The following is an 18,323-nucleotide window of genomic DNA, read 5'->3' on the forward strand; positions in this document are numbered from 1 at the left end:
CGTTATTACCACAACTAACAGCCGTGTCTAAATGATGCCTACATGTACTTATCGCCGCGCCGGGAAAATAAATAAGTAACGGAAGGAAGCAGCATTTATTATCTTCGCCACCTATTTTCTTGTTATTAAATTTTGTCCTGGGTCTCAGAGGAACTTTCCGTTTTTCCTGTTTGAATTTTGTTTAACGATACAAAACATTAGCAACAATTGTATCAGAAAATATCCACGTGTAAACTAGTCAGATTGTAAGAAGATCACTTTTTGTGAGTTTTAATTTTCAATGGCAGCTACGCTTGATTGAACTGCTATTGCAGGTATTCTTGCAAAACAACGCACGCAATACCGCACCTGCCTAAAAAGCCAAAACATTATTTCTTGATCATTATGACTCTCAGCGATGTAAAAATAGCAACAAATTACGATCGCGATTGTGCAAGAAAGCAATATCGTTTCTAAAATACATCGAGTGGAGCTATTACCGTCCGGCCCGGTACTTGGGCACGCTCTGCCTGTTTCATCCACAAACGCGTCCGTTTAAGACAAAGCCCAGAAAAGAAGCTTTTATGTTTCCAGATCAATAACCCTTTGTTGGGATGCGAGCCGTTGACACATGAATAGAGAATTAGCACTTTCCTGTCTTTCCTTCATATATTCTATTGGCGGTGATAATAATTACTTGTCGTAAAGGGCTGACAGACGACGCTGTGCGTTTAGGGAAACAGCTTTAGGCATTTCCATTTTGTGTTTGAATATGGGCGGCGCAGGTAGGATTATGGTAATGCTTGTTTACGTTTAGTTAATTCAGGTTTACGAATACACGTGTCTCAGTTTGCAGAACGTTAGTAACTATGTGATCTAGAAGTCAAAGCTTATATTCTACGAGTATGTAAATCAAAATTGCCGGAGGACGCATAATAACTAGGAATATATTTTCTAGTATCAAGAGAAAAAAAATGCAAAAACTGTCTAAGAGATTAAATGGCAACTAATGTTTGTGGTATGAGCATTTCAAAGAGCACATCCAATTCGTGGCTCCCATATTTTTAGAGCAACCCAACCCACTTGAGAAAGTCACGTTAGCGGCGGAGGAATGTTAATGGTCACAGCAATTATTCTGTAAGAAACGGAGGCTATGTGACCAGGAGTAACTGCCTAATGACACATGTTAAGGTTCCGTACATGAAATAACTAAGTGCAGCGGAATTCAGAAGGTCAGCTATATATTAACTTACATAAGATGGTATAACATTTCAAGAATATGAAAATTAAATTAAACCCAAAGGATAGTAGAGTTAGACCAAGATAAGTCTGCAGCGATTTTGATAGAGCAGACAGTGTATTTTTAAACGTCAAAATTCTATGAAGTTGCAAAGTCTGTGCACAGCCGTTGTTTGCAATTTGCAAGTGCTAAAAAGTGAGCAGTTCGAAAATAACACTAAAATTTACTTGTCCGATTCGACGCAGAATCACAACTCATGTATTATATACTAGCTTTTCGAGAGGATTTTGATTATTAAGGGTCATTAGAGGATACGACTAAGCATGATGTGAAAATTAAATGACGCACGCTATGGTTCGAGTGTGGGAACCTAATTATTGCTGTACCATATATGTATATGGATAGTCGAAAAACAAATATGTATTTCGGAGTTAGATAATCGAGATGTTAGATTCATCAGTTTTTATTTATCTATATGTGATAAACTGATAAAATATAAGTACGCGTCATTCTTGAGCTTGAGAGATAAATGAAAATGCAAATATGGATAGATTAGATAACGGGTGGGGGGGTCTAAAATATGTAACTTGTAATAAAATAAAATAACCTAAACAAGTGGCAAAAAAATTTTTTACCTCGTTGTATCCAATGAGATACAATTTCTTTTTATTTGTTATAACTACATTAGAAGTAGGTATTTGTCAATATGTAAATAGATTAAAACTTTATGGAGTGATTCTTTAGATAAGTATAGGACATTAGACATTACCTATGCTTAACTAGCTAGTTAAGTAGTTTGCTGAATTTTATACACGAAAACATAAACATAACTTGCTTGTGGTCTAGAAATGAGAAGATTTAGACCCCATACGTTACAACTTAATGCGTAAAGTAGCTATGTCGCTGACTTACTAATTAACCTTATTTGAATAAACTAATTGTATTGGTCTTTTGTGAATGGACAGAAGTAATAAAGTCAAGACGCGTACGTGCTTGTACGTGACTGCCGGTGAGCAGCGGCGAATAATAACTAACCTTCCAACCATAAATTATTCATTACACTCACTTATTATCAACGAACTTTACTCTGACATACGACTTTTCCGATTAACTTACGAGTATTTGTTACTTCGAGGGTGGTTATTGGAAAATTAGCATACGATAAGTCCAAATCAAACCGATGTTTGGGGTAGTTTTTGAAATGCAAAGTAAGCCTTTCCGAGCTGGTGTGGTGAAAAAAACTTTATTCCCGTTTCTGAAGACATAAAAGGTTGCAGATCACCTATTTGGTATCTTGTTTAAATGGCTTCCGTTCCTTCGCTGTTACAGTATTATTTACGAAAATGTTATTTTATTGCGCAATCATCTAAATGAAAACTGGTAGATTTCAGTGAATAAATCACTCTCAATAAGAGTTCAAGACATGTAATATAACGAAATAATTAATACCCGCAGGCGGGCCATCATCACAACAAATCTACATAAATATTTCTTCAAAAAGTATTCTGAAGCATAATTCTAAAAAGCTGTATACTGTATAAGAGAAGGTTTATAGATTCACAGACCGTTTTAGAAGCACGGGATTATTACCTCACTAACGCATTATATATGTGAAACTACACCTACGCGGGTCAAAGTCCTGACCTATTTTAGTCCTTGTTACGAGCCATTGATCCAGCCTAGTCTGGAGGCTAGAGGGTAGTAGCTAATTGTATATTTATGAGAAAAAATAGCCTTTTTATTGGTTCTCACTTTTAGATAACGATCAGAATTTTATTACTTGAGAAGTTGAGATATTACGTGATAAGACCGTTTTATTTTCGAAAGAATACAATTAAACTTAGGATTTGTATATCTGGATCATATTATAATATAAAAGGTGTTTGATTGGATGTCTATTGATTAATTTTTAATTGTAAATGTAATATCCACGCCAACTGTTGGGCGTACCTACCATATATTGGGCTTCTTTGGTAAACTATTGAGAAACCCTAAGGTGGCTTTGCAATGTCAGCATCGACAATTAAATACCGCTTGTATTAAGCGGTAATTAATTGTATTTAATAAGATCAATCAACTGCGATCGACATCAGAAACGCCGAATTGTAATTCAGGAACAAAACGATTTTTAATACTTAATAATGCTCAAGTGCGCCCACGCACTGCGAGTGAACGGCGCACTCCCACGCCATCGGTCTCATAACAACGACCCATAACTTACGCAGTCTCTCATTTTTATCGATTATTTAACTAAAAAGAGATCTTAATGGCTAAAGAATATAGTTTAATTTTGAACGTGACTGTGAGAGACGTATGAGGCTTGGAGATCGTAAGCAATGATCCGAACTGTCAGCTCAACGAATTAGGAAAGCAGTGTAAACTAATAAGGTAAAGTAAAGGTAGCATAATTAGCATGTTCGCGTTTCCGTTTGGGCGTAAACGAGCTTGCATAATGGATAATAATATAAGGCGGAGCTCGAGAAAAACAGTAGGAACAAAAATGGGTGATAAATTATTCACGCTGACGCTGAAGCTCAATCGCATAAAAAATAAGATTATTAATCACATGGGATGTAAAACCGGGCAAGTGCGAGTCGGACTCACGCACGAAGGGTTCCGTACCATAATGCAAAAAAAAACAAAAAAAAAAACGGTCACCCATCCAAGTACTGACCACTCCCGACGTTGCTTAACTTTGGTCAAAAATCACGTTTGTTGTATGGGATCCCCATTTAAATCTTTATTTTATTCTGTTTTTAGTATTTGTTGTTATAGCGGCAACAGAAATACATCATCTGTGAAAATTTCAACTGTCACGGTTCGTGAGATACAGCCTGGTGACAGACGGACGGACGGACGGACGGACAGCGAAGTCTTAGTAATAGGGTCCCGTTTTACCCTTTGGGTACGGAACCCTAAAAATGTAGGTACTTGTAATGGGATCAGCGAGTTGATTATAACAATGTTGAAAAACAGGAATTACCTAAAATGTAAAAAGTTGCTAAGTACCTAGGGTTGGTAGGTAGATGGTGAGTAACTGTAATTATAATTGGCTATAATGTAATTGGTTAGGTTAGAGTTAGAGGTTAGAGTTGGTAGGATTGTGCTTGATTGACCTTATATGAAAATGAATATTCCAAATGCATTAAATATTTGACATAATTAATTGTCATGGAAAACCGTTTACTCGTACGTGTATTTAAATCACGTAAAAGTATATTTGTTAACGTTTTGATGGGATATTGGAACAGCGTTTGAAACTGGCCGTGTACGTACACATTGACTATTGATATTGACGACTACGTACCGATAAAATGAAAGGCTTCATATCACTTTCGAACATATCACTATCGATGGTCAATCGAAGCGATAAAATCGTAGTGATAGCAATTACACTTCTGGTATCTTGTGTTCAGCAATCGCCAATTGAAAATACATTTAACATTTTAAGCTTGCGTTCGGAATTTATTTCTTTTTCACAATTATTGATTTTATCTTATTTGGTATCCAGTCGGACTGTGTCGTACGAGTAATCTCACGCCACGTCAGTCATAATTAAAATTTATTTGAAAAATTGTAGCCACTCATCGGCTGATACTTTTTGCAAATAAATCACTCTATTTATAAAAACGTCCAGCCCACTACTTATCTGGTTATAAATATTCAATGAAGTGTTGAGTAATCCGTATCGTCTTGCCTTATTAGGCGGTAATTAGCAATTAAAAGTTCACCGATCATGGTTGAGCTTTCTATGGATTCATCATTGTTACTAAAGTATCCTTCAGACAGATTTAACAAAGTTAGTTTGGTGAGTAGTTTTACCGTACTTAATGTTTAGGAATTGTTTCCTTTCTTTCTCTTTAAACTTATAGTTCGTTTTTTTAGCATTAGAAATAAGGTAAACAATCTTTATGTGTCTTTTAATTGAAAAACACATTTTAAAAATAAGTTACCGAAAACATGTAACAATTATGAATCTAATATGATCATTTATATTCTTCTGCTTTCATAAGTAATAGTTACTGATTTTTAAAAAGCGTTTTTCAATTACTATTAAGCATATATTAACGGCATACACTTGGTAGAGTTAGACAGCAGATCCCATTTCTTTGTTCTTTCGAATTCTGAGTAACAAGTGCATAATAGTGCATAATTATCGACGTCTTTGCAGAAATTATAATGTCCAGTGTCACATTATTTTTAGTAGACAAGTTGCGAAGTGTGATAGTGCTGGTTGACGCTATGAAACAAGCGGCAGATTAAGCGATATCCGCTGACGGGGCAGAAAACGGGCGGACGAAGACGAATTAGTGTCATGAACACTTTATTCTCGCTATTGTGCGGTAAACTGCCCGTTTGATTTACCTACTTTCAGTTACTTGCCATACATTTATTATACAAATAATAATGCGTTTAATGTATAAAAGAAAAAATATTAACCTTCAGACAAAAGAACACATAGGTGTTATTGCTCTTCAATTAGAACAATGGGGTTAATCAAACCTAATCATAATAAACATATGTTCATGTAAAGCTTACATCGAACGTTTATGTTAATATACCTACTTTGTAATATGTGATTATTTAATTCTAATACCAGTGTCATAACCGGCCATGGACTTTTTAACAAACGTCTTTTTATAACAGGTGTCACAGACAGTCCCCTATGCCGTGGATGCATTGGAGAAGGAAGAAACAGCATCTCACGTGGTGTTGGAATGCAGCGGAGTGGCCCCGTACAGGGCAAAACATCTCGGATCCCCGAGAGACCTCCCCGAGGTCCTACTCAACATCAAAGGTCTGATAGGATTCCTCGAGGAGCTGTGTTGGCAGGACTAGCCCACCCCTTATCACGCAAAATAGGCGCAGAACGTCGAGTTGCGGAAAATCGCCCGTACAACAATACAATACAATTAATTCTAACAATATTGTACATATTACGACCACAATAACTGCATTCATACTCACTTACTTAGAGCCAACAAAGTTGTTATCAGCTTACCTACTAAAATGGCATTGTCAGCTCTAGTGGAGCGAGTGACCTCACCCGGTCAATATCAATGTCGCGAAACCTGCCTTCTAATAGTTAAGTATATTGACCGCGCGCTGAATCTACTTGCATCTATTACGCGTTTGTCAATGGACATTGCAGTGTATAATACTGACAATAGTTACCTACTACACTATATATAGTTATATCTTTTATCTGTACGTGTTTGTATATAAGAATGAAGTTTTGTGTATAGGTACCTAAATAAATATTTTCTTAGAGTTGTGCTTGAACGACAACTCGAGTTAAACAAAAACGTGGGTATCGATATAAACTAAGTATAACTTATATATAGTAGACTGTAACTAAATGGATAGTTATATAAATAAGTATGTAGATACCATGGTTTCGCTATAATGGTACCTACAAATAGTAAGGAGTACAATTACAGTTGTAGCGCCGGTAACATTTATAACATTCGAATTTTCATGGAAGATACAGGATACAAAACAAAGCTAGGCCCGGGAGATTTAAGTTTGTAAATACTAAGTAGTACGAATACTGCAATACTTGTTGCGGTAAGTTTAGACTGCGTTTGTGGCTATACCTGTTCCTCACTGGACATGAAACTAACTAGATAAAACCAGATAGTTTAATGTGCGATATTCATACACGCGCTACAGCCTACAAGCCTCAATTGGCTATTAATCGTTTGTCTTTATCAGTATAGGCCTGTAAAGATTTATGAATAAGGGATTAGATGGTAGAATATTCTAAGCAAACCTAGCTTTGATGTAAATAGACTTGAATTTAAATGAAATTTGGTTACCCGTGAGGGTTTCGTAGCTTATCGAACAATTGAATTACAGATTCAAATCCTCCGCCTTATTATTCTGAATCCTTTAGTTCCTAACCGTCTAGACGCATTGAAGTTTGTTTGTAAACGCCCGGATTGACTCGGGTCAATATAGATGACGCCAAAGATCCTTTGCGTGGGATTTTGGAGGATATTTGGTTAGCTAATGAAATCTTATGAGTTGGGCAAACGGACGCAGGTTGGGGTTATTTAGTTTCACACGTGTCTTCGTTAAAGGTCAAATAATGTAAGTAGATTCTGACGCTTTTGGTGCAGACCGCCGATGCTTATACAAAAATATAGCACCTAATTTGTCCTCCTCTCCTCGAAAGACCTAAGACTGTTCAAGTGGTTTGCGACAATTGCATTTGGTTCAATAGGTACAGGTAAATATGCTTTATGAAAATTCTCACAGAACTTTATGCAATAATGCATTTCTGATTCATTTTACCACCACGATGACTGTCCCGTTGGATTAGATCACCACCTGAACTGATGCCTCATCTCAAGAAAAGAAAGTTGGAAATGATTACGTTACATAGCCTGTGGGTTTTTATCAACCGCAGTCTAGGTGAAGCGACAGACAATGCGTTACATAAATGTTACGTTAAGTGTAGTGTACCACATTATTGAATAGTAATCGCTCGAGAATATAACTGGTATTAAAATAATAAAAGCTAACATCATGCCGACTTTGCATGTATCTTGTCATGTTGACGTCAGGTTTTACACAAAAGATAATCTAATGGATATGCGTAAAATGTTTACAAAGAACATGTTTCTGTCCGGACAGTTGGCAATGTGACTTTTGATTTTCGTACATGTGAAAATTACAAAAAAAAACATGGTACTTAATAACTAAGTGTCAAAATAATCTAAATAAGGTTTTACGCCAGCTTTAAGAAGTATACATAGTATTTAATTGATAAATAACATACCGTACCCGTTTTTCATTGCTTTAATGTATAAGTTCTTTTCATGAGTGAAAAACGAACCGGAAACCAATTTAAGGGATTTTATTAGCGCTTGCTGCCGGGAATTATTAGGCAAACAGATTTCTAATCGTTTCCCGCCCATTATGATGAAGCCCATTCAGTAAATTTGACCTAGTTCGTGAAATGATTCAAACAAATCAAATTATGTAAACGTTTGAAATTATAATTTCGCTGGCTACCACAAAGATAGGCGGCAAAAGCTATGATTAATTTTGAAACTGTTGGCAAAATGAGAAAAATAGATAAACTTCTCTTAATACTTTCATACTTTTCTAGTTGTAATAATTTTCTAAATTTCATTGTAATTATACATGCAAAATGTATTGATATCCAATAAGAGCAATAAAGGATATTTACTTACTTTGCATGTACCACGCTAAATCAGTTTGATAAGCAAAGACTGTACTAACAATGTGAAATTAAATGAATAGGCACCTCAGCCTAAATTAAGTATACGCTTGGTCAATACAATTCAAATCATTTTAGTACAAATGATTTGACCATTTAGATAAACAAAAAATGTTACTAGATAGTACTATAGAGCACGCGGTTGGTCCATAGCGTAAATTAAGGACTAATGAGTTGGGAGCAACGGTAGCGCTTGTAACAAACCGCAACCTGGAAAACTCTAAATTAAATCCCCTTTGTGTCATGTTGAGTTACAAATACCGACCTTTGTTATCAGACCCAGTAAAAATCGAGTGGAGCTGTGTCTGGGTACGCGGTCGTCGGGTTTAACCCTTTACCAGGCTAAGGGATATATACTTCCCACATACGGCACTTCAAACATGTGTTCTATTTTGGATCAGTAAGGCTGACATTCGATTGTCATTTTTGAACTGTCAGCCTGGTAAAGGGTTAAGGTGAAATATCTATAGTATGACCATGCTAACTCTGCACAGCTTTTGCAAATAATAAAATGTGGAAACGTCAGCATAAGTGAGTTTAAACTTACTGAATTAACTTTGTGAAATACGTCTTAGGAAAATACGCTGTCATTGACTTCTTAAAGCGACACCTTGACTTATGATTAATATCAAAACCCTAACTATGCTGTTCTATTTTACTTGCACTAAGAAAGACTAGGTATATACTTGCTTAATTACAGCCATTCGTATTCAGTGCCACCATTTAGCGTTATTAATGTGTGATCATTCATTGTCATTGAGTAACTCTCTCTAGTAATGTCACTTGGCACGGTTCGCCTAACGAATACAGGCTCACGCGTGGGTAGCTCGCATTGTTGCGTGGGAAAACAGCCCAATTGTAGCCACTTGCTTCCCATCCTCCAGTATGTATATAAGTATACATTTGTATAAACTATGTTTAAATAAGCCACTAGTGCTAGTGCCCAATTGTATGGATGTCTGAAGCGGCACGTGCACTTGTAATCTAACGAACTAATTTGGGTTATTGATGCCGAGCTCAATCAATGATCGACGCATAAATTTTAATTAGTTTTTGTACCGTTTCTTCAATTAAATAACCGCTATTCTACAGTAATTTAATGCTTGACTTACTTTCCGCTCCCAACGCTTTTGATTTCAAGCAGTCACCAGAAGCCTAGCTTTGTGGAAGCAGTCAAAATCGACGGTTTCTGTGGATTGATGTGTTGTGTGAAGATTTACGATTTATCTCTCCAAGGTGTTAATCGTTAATGTAGTAGTGAAGTAAATATTTAGTTGATCTGTTAGCAACTACGTAATACATACGTGTAAAGCCAAGGCGTTTATCAAGAATATTTGATAAAACTATTAGCGTCTGTTTCGTTATTCATTGGGTTTCCTAATCCGCTCGCAACAACAAACGATACAGAGGAGCAACATACCTACTAGCTGCGTTTGTATACTTTGTATAACGTAAAAGCTTTTTCTCTGATTTGATATCACGGTCTGTTTTTCATAAAAAAATTACAATGAAAAGCTTTCAGACAAATTACAGTTATTGCAAACGAATGAAATATTAAATATTTGCCTTTTTGAATATTAAATATTTTTCCCTATGCTAACTTCAATACAAATTTTATTTACTTTTGTTCACATTCCTAAAGGAATTGCTTAGCTAATTAAGCATACATATTTTTGAAGAGTATTTTATATTTCGATCGTTCAGTTGTCTGTTGATAATGATAGATATTTGATTTAAATCGTGACTGTAAATGTCCAATTGTAACACAACACATGATTGTGAAACTCTCGAGCTACACAAGATTCTATACCCACCGAGCTTTCATTTACGAGTACCTCAATACGTAGATACTTCTAAACAAACCACAACTGTGTTGTTTACAATAATTTCTACCTATATTTATAAACAACTAATGCCGGTAATGTACCGATGTACTGCATAGGACGACGGTTTTGCAAATATTTACGGTTTCTTCTCTTTCTTTAGCATGGCTGTTATTTATAGCTGAGGCGCAGAACTATAATCGCATAGTGTAATAACTTGGCCGAAACAAAAACTGTTTGGTCGACGTGGAAGTGGGTTATTTTAGATTTAGATTAAGGTTAGCGATAACGCAAACCTTGCGGTGTCCGACCGAATTAATGAGCATAATACCACGAATGCCGCGGAACATTGTATTGTATGATACTCTAGCTATGGTACTAAGATTAGATGACTATTAAATTTGCAGCATAACACGAGCGATGCAATGTTTTAGTACGTATTATAAACGTGTACTACGTCAAAACTAAAACGCATTTTGGTAAATAAATATGCCTCTATAATTTAAGGTAATATAATAATAAATTATCCTCTTTTATTTTAAAACTGACCTCCTTATGGAGCTCAGGCTAAAGCGCATTATTTACGCTCTAAACGTAACATATGCGCTGCGCCTCATTTGTCAAGAGTCAAGACCTCGATGAATCACGTGGAATTTTAAAATCCTGACGACCGACAAGGCAAAGGGATGAATCAGGAATCAGAAATGTGATGATCAATGTCGTTGGAAATAAAAACAGACATGTTTATAACAAAGATAAACTAGAAATTTACAGTGTCTAAATTTGTAAAGATTTTTTTTGTCCAATTTTAATTTAGAATTTTGGTCTTAGCTAATTTTATGCAGACAATTGTTTTTATTTGCATAATTCCGGTTAACTAATGTTATTCAGCTGATAAGTTAAAAGCATTTTACACAACACAACTTAGTCATGGCACTGTAATCTGCTCACGTCTAGTTTCATAATCTAATCAACCGAAGGGTTTAAGAAGGAAATGTCAACGACTTCTTTACAATCGTTGAGCAACACCGGATAATTTATTTTATTAGGCAATCGCAACCATAAGGCACAGCCGAAGCTATTGTGTGCTTTAGCCGTCTGTGAATAAAGGGAATGTACGAACTGACATCGATGAGATAAGTATATCGTGATGGACGGGTGACCATATCGGAGACAGGATAAACGGATCATCACTATATTTAAACCGCGCTGTCAGAAGTTCCAGCCAAAGCCAAACTTAATCAACTCTGAGCCAGGCCAGATGGCGCTCTCGCTCGATATAGAATAAAGAAAAGGGGGCACAACTGAGTATACATATCTAGATTACCTATATTGATATGATATGACACAGTTGTTTGAGTATTACTGAGAAATTAAGGGAGAGGCAGGAGTTCGTGTTCCTACAGAATATTGTTTCAATTGGTAATGTTGGTATCTAGTGAAATTAGAATAAGAGAAGGTGAACTTCAGCCTCAAATGTATATGAATAAGTAAGTTTTCGTACCACTATTAGGTATACGCTTGGTCAATACAATTCAAATCATTTTAGTACAAATGATTTGACCATTTAGATAAACAAAAAATGTTACTAGATAGTACTATAGAGCACGCGGTTGGTCCATAGCGTAAATTAAGGACTAATGAGTTGGGAGCAACGGTAGCGCTTGTAACAAACCGCAACCTGGAAAACTCTAAATTAAATCCCCTTTGTGTCATGTTGAGTTACAAATACCGACCTTTGTTATCAGACCCAGTAAAAATCGAGTGGAGCTGTGTCTGGGTACGCGGTCGTCGGGTTTAACCCTTTACCAGGCTAAGGGATATATACTTCCCACATACGGCACTTCAAACATGTGTTCTATTTTGGATCAGTAAGGCTGACATTCGATTGTCATTTTTGAACTGTCAGCCTGGTAAAGGGTTAAGGTGAAATATCTATAGTATGACCATGCTAACTCTGCACAGCTTTTGCAAATAATAAAATGTGGAAACGTCAGCATAAGTGAGTTTAAACTTACTGAATTAACTTTGTGAAATACGTCTTAGGAAAATACGCTGTCATTGACTTCTTAAAGCGACACCTTGACTTATGATTAATATCAAAACCCTAACTATGCTGTTCTATTTTACTTGCACTAAGAAAGACTAGGTATATACTTGCTTAATTACAGCCATTCGTATTCAGTGCCACCATTTAGCGTTATTAATGTGTGATCATTCATTGTCATTGAGTAACTCTCTCTAGTAATGTCACTTGGCACGGTTCGCCTAACGAATACAGGCTCACGCGTGGGTAGCTCGCATTGTTGCGTGGGAAAACAGCCCAATTGTAGCCACTTGCTTCCCATCCTCCAGTATGTATATAAGTATACATTTGTATAAACTATGTTTAAATAAGCCACTAGTGCTAGTGCCCAATTGTATGGATGTCTGAAGCGGCACGTGCACTTGTAATCTAACGAACTAATTTGGGTTATTGATGCCGAGCTCAATCAATGATCGACGCATAAATTTTAATTAGTTTTTGTACCGTTTCTTCAATTAAATAACCGCTATTCTACAGTAATTTAATGCTTGACTTACTTTCCGCTCCCAACGCTTTTGATTTCAAGCAGTCACCAGAAGCCTAGCTTTGTGGAAGCAGTCAAAATCGACGGTTTCTGTGGATTGATGTGTTGTGTGAAGATTTACGATTTATCTCTCCAAGGTGTTAATCGTTAATGTAGTAGTGAAGTAAATATTTAGTTGATCTGTTAGCAACTACGTAATACATACGTGTAAAGCCAAGGCGTTTATCAAGAATATTTGATAAAACTATTAGCGTCTGTTTCGTTATTCATTGGGTTTCCTAATCCGCTCGCAACAACAAACGATACAGAGGAGCAACATACCTACTAGCTGCGTTTGTATACTTTGTATAACGTAAAAGCTTTTTCTCTGATTTGATATCACGGTCTGTTTTTCATAAAAAAATTACAATGAAAAGCTTTCAGACAAATTACAGTTATTGCAAACGAATGAAATATTAAATATTTGCCTTTTTGAATATTAAATATTTTTCCCTATGCTAACTTCAATACAAATTTTATTTACTTTTGTTCACATTCCTAAAGGAATTGCTTAGCTAATTAAGCATACATATTTTTGAAGAGTATTTTATATTTCGATCGTTCAGTTGTCTGTTGATAATGATAGATATTTGATTTAAATCGTGACTGTAAATGTCCAATTGTAACACAACACATGATTGTGAAACTCTCGAGCTACACAAGATTCTATACCCACCGAGCTTTCATTTACGAGTACCTCAATACGTAGATACTTCTAAACAAACCACAACTGTGTTGTTTACAATAATTTCTACCTATATTTATAAACAACTAATGCCGGTAATGTACCGATGTACTGCATAGGACGACGGTTTTGCAAATATTTACGGTTTCTTCTCTTTCTTTAGCATGGCTGTTATTTATAGCTGAGGCGCAGAACTATAATCGCATAGTGTAATAACTTGGCCGAAACAAAAACTGTTTGGTCGACGTGGAAGTGGGTTATTTTAGATTTAGATTAAGGTTAGCGATAACGCAAACCTTGCGGTGTCCGACCGAATTAATGAGCATAATACCACGAATGCCGCGGAACATTGTATTGTATGATACTCTAGCTATGGTACTAAGATTAGATGACTATTAAATTTGCAGCATAACACGAGCGATGCAATGTTTTAGTACGTATTATAAACGTGTACTACGTCAAAACTAAAACGCATTTTGGTAAATAAATATGCCTCTATAATTTAAGGTAATATAATAATAAATTATCCTCTTTTATTTTAAAACTGACCTCCTTATGGAGCTCAGGCTAAAGCGCATTATTTACGCTCTAAACGTAACATATGCGCTGCGCCTCATTTGTCAAGAGTCAAGACCTCGATGAATCACGTGGAATTTTAAAATCCTGACGACCGACAAGGCAAAGGGATGAATCAGGAATCAGAAATGTGATGATCAATGTCGTTGGAAATAAAAACAGACATGTTTATAACAAAGATAAACTAGAAATTTACAGTGTCTAAATTTGTAAAGATTTTTTTTGTCCAATTTTAATTTAGAATTTTGGTCTTAGCTAATTTTATGCAGACAATTGTTTTTATTTGCATAATTCCGGTTAACTAATGTTATTCAGCTGATAAGTTAAAAGCATTTTACACAACACAACTTAGTCATGGCACTGTAATCTGCTCACGTCTAGTTTCATAATCTAATCAACCGAAGGGTTTAAGAAGGAAATGTCAACGACTTCTTTACAATCGTTGAGCAACACCGGATAATTTATTTTATTAGGCAATCGCAACCATAAGGCACAGCCGAAGCTATTGTGTGCTTTAGCCGTCTGTGAATAAAGGGAATGTACGAACTGACATCGATGAGATAAGTATATCGTGATGGACGGGTGACCATATCGGAGACAGGATAAACGGATCATCACTATATTTAAACCGCGCTGTCAGAAGTTCCAGCCAAAGCCAAACTTAATCAACTCTGAGCCAGGCCAGATGGCGCTCTCGCTCGATATAGAATAAAGAAAAGGGGGCACAACTGAGTATACATATCTAGATTACCTATATTGATATGATATGACACAGTTGTTTGAGTATTACTGAGAAATTAAGGGAGAGGCAGGAGTTCGTGTTCCTACAGAATATTGTTTCAATTGGTAATGTTGGTATCTAGTGAAATTAGAATAAGAGAAGGTGAACTTCAGCCTCAAATGTATATGAATAAGTAAGTTTTCGTACCACTATTAGGTACCTCGTATAGAAAGTATAGCTGCTATGATCTGATAGACCGCAGAAAAAAACAATGAAGCGTTGGAGCGCCTATCGCAAATGATTCTCAGATAGAGCGAAGAAAGTAATCGCCTGTCAAGTAAGAGCGATAATTTATTGCTAGTCAACATCATAAAATCTTAGTTATTGATACTGCTTTCGTATTTGAGTTACTTAGTCACAGAAATGCGGAGGTGGTGGGGTGTCATTCTAACGTCTATCGAATGTTTCGATTTTATTTCTTTGTTATATTTCTCTGGGTACTTACTGTACTGGCTACGTACATCAGGTTTCTTTACAAAATCGCAACGAGTAAAGGTGTTTTGCCAGTCAGCATATGGTGGCGAGGTTTAAAACTGGTTGTTTGACTTGCCTGCCCTTTAGGATATGCAGCTGCGCAACCAGATTTTAAGAAAAGGATTTTTTGAATATGCTGATGTAGGGACGGAATTATATTCTTAATATTATATTGATACCGTAGAGAGAGAGAGAAGCTCCAATAAATCTATAAATTTAAATCTCGAATCAAAAAGTGAGCTCCCTGAATCTTAATCACTTATTTTACATCTTCGGATTCTTCCCTGGGTTTCGGAAACGATTATCACCATGCCTGTCACGTTCTAACAAATATGTAAGTGCGAAAGTGACAGGCATAGTTACAGGCGATAAAAATGGAACCATACTTCTATTAGCGCAGTACGGATTTGATGGTCGTTCTTGTCTACGTGACAGCCTGATAAAACGGTATCCGTCCCTTTCAATCGCGCTCTGTTAAAAAGTGACGAATATTTTGTCACATAGATAAAGCTATCCATAATAGGCCTACAGTACGTATCTTTTATCGTGGCGTAGGTATGTATTTAACCTCTTGTATCTTGATCTCCCTCAAAACGTTACGGTGGCTGCACAAAAGATCCGTATCAAAACACATGAGATGGATAATGGCGTGCAATCCGCATGTACCTGCGTTCCCAGTTCCACTGCCATTGTTGAAGTTACAAAAGCGGTCCGAGGTCGTCCGCGCAGGTAATCCCGCGATTGCTACTGTTCTGACCTGACTTGAGATAAGGGTTTGCCTACTTCAAAACAAGCGAATTCTATTTTTTTCTGAACGTCTCGCTATTTAATCGATCTTTACAACGTATACTTCTCTTCTCAACGTATCTTTACAACTTGCCATAAATCTAGATATTGTGTTGCTAGGTAGAGTAGGAAATAGCTCCTAATTAGCCCAAACTACCTGGCCATTTCGTCGGTGTTAAATAAATTGTTCAAAACTTGGATGGTTTTTGGCAAGCCTTATGGCAGAGCTTACTGTGATTGTGTAAAATTGTCCGAAATAGGTACCTATACCTAATAGGTAGGATTTTTATTTTGAAATTTCACAATTCGGTTCTTGAAAAGTTCAGTAGCTGTTCTGCCAGCGAATGCAGGTCAACCAGCTATCAATTAAGCTAATCCCTTGTGACGACACTGCCAAGGATTAGTGTGGTCATTGAATGCTGATTGGCTTACAACGTGTTATTTGTTGTGCCGATTTGTTTTCATTCTTCAAATCGATTGGGTTTCAAGTGGCAGTGACATACATTTTTGGTCTTGCTCTTGACACCACAACAAAATATTGGCGCCCATGTTCCGAATTCTTAGAACTCTTGTACTGTCATCCCATATCACGTACTCGTAATCATTCGATTTGAACAAATTACAGTGTAAGTAACTGGCAATCGGCCATATATCTAACAGCCTTGGTTTTTTTGCATTGACACTGTAGGTAGGTAGGTATCTAGTTTTTATATTCACCAACAACGGTTCACAAAACATTGGCAGAACAATGATTCGACAGCAAAGTTTTCAATTGTTGAATCTTGGCTTTAGTTGGAGGGATCAAGCAGTTTGTTGATCTAAATGCTGATGTATGTAGGTACGTATTGTAATGTGCAAAATTCCAGTTCCTTTTGTTTACATAATATAACCCCAGAATGGATGTTTCTTCTTTGTTCTCTCGCCTTGCGCTTCATATCAAATGTCACGCCGGACCTGTTACATGTAATAGATTAGGTCAGATAAGAAATTGTGCAACGTTTCTACATTGGGACGTTTCTTGACAGTTCTTGTGTGCTGCTGATAAGGTTCACAGTAGATTAGAAAAGCAGTAATTTCTTATGAGAAAACTTACGTAGTTATTTTGTCGACAATATCCAGATCCAGTGACAATCAATATGCAAGTGAGTATTAAACCGCACAGCACGAGCTCTCGGTTCGCAGCTGGGTTTCCACTTGATTATTGATTTGCATCCTTTGCTTCACCACAAAGATCACTTACACAAGTAAAAATCCAATAACAAACTCTCGGACCGATTCCTCCTATGAATGGGCCGATTATGAATTTCACTTGTCAATAAGCCACCAGCAAGTAGCTGTAGATAAAATGCTTTATTGTCACTAATTTGTTCGAACACTAGTCGTTATCTCGCTTTAAACGAAGCGTAGGCCGTGTTATATCACTCCTAAATCGTATTGATTTGATAAGAACGGTTTTAAACAATGATGTGCATAGTAAACACAATGCAATGTCGAGTGGCGCGACGACCACGCACGCCGTACGTGCCGCCCCGCCCGCGGACACCTCCGGACTGAAGTTGAAGTGACAAGACTACGAGAACGGGCTGGAGCGAGCGAGTAAAGATCGCCTTTCGGCTGCATTCGCGCGATATTCGCAGCGATTCGACTTCGGCACGATACGAGGCGAATCAACTCGATGGGGGATTCGAAACACCATGCCATGCCGCAGCACAGGTGGGTTTGAAACCGCGGTTGTGCCAGATTCGCTACCGCGCCGCGTGACTTCTTTCCGAGTATAAACGATGAAGTAATGGATCGTCAAATTGTGATTCGTTCGGTATTTTCTTTCATAACCTTTTGATAAATCTACGTTTTAGAGAAGTTAAAGAGAAAAACAGATCGATGGCAAATACCTGCCTATCTTGATTCTGTTAGTTTCAATTTGAATATTGTGTAGGTACTTACCTAATTTGCATATCAAAAAACACAATTTGACTGAATCAAGTCTGCACATTTCGAATGCAGGCAAATACAACAACAACACTGAACTATTTTAAATAGTTTTCCACCAATACCACCCAAAAGTCAACAGGGTTGCGTTGGGTTGCTTTTTGATTCCTTAATTATTGAACCCTAATTATA

General features: G+C 36.8%; 1 protein-coding gene across 1 annotated transcript in view; it reads right to left on the reverse strand.

Annotated features, from left to right (window-relative positions):
• The window catches only part of LOC134669042 (ADP-ribosylation factor-like protein 4C), a 74,881-nt gene extending 57,128 nt beyond the window's left edge, over window positions 1–17,753 (reverse strand). The window contains exon 1 of the mRNA XM_063526568.1: window positions 17,296–17,753. The gene's annotated coding sequence lies outside the window, so the exon portion shown is untranslated. The remainder of the gene's footprint in view (window positions 1–17,295) is intronic.
• Between the last annotated feature and the right edge of the window lie 570 nt (window positions 17,754–18,323).

Source organism: Cydia fagiglandana, chromosome 11 (genome assembly GCF_963556715.1).
Source record: "Cydia fagiglandana chromosome 11, ilCydFagi1.1, whole genome shotgun sequence".
Lineage (NCBI taxonomy): Eukaryota > Metazoa > Arthropoda > Insecta > Lepidoptera > Tortricidae > Cydia > Cydia fagiglandana.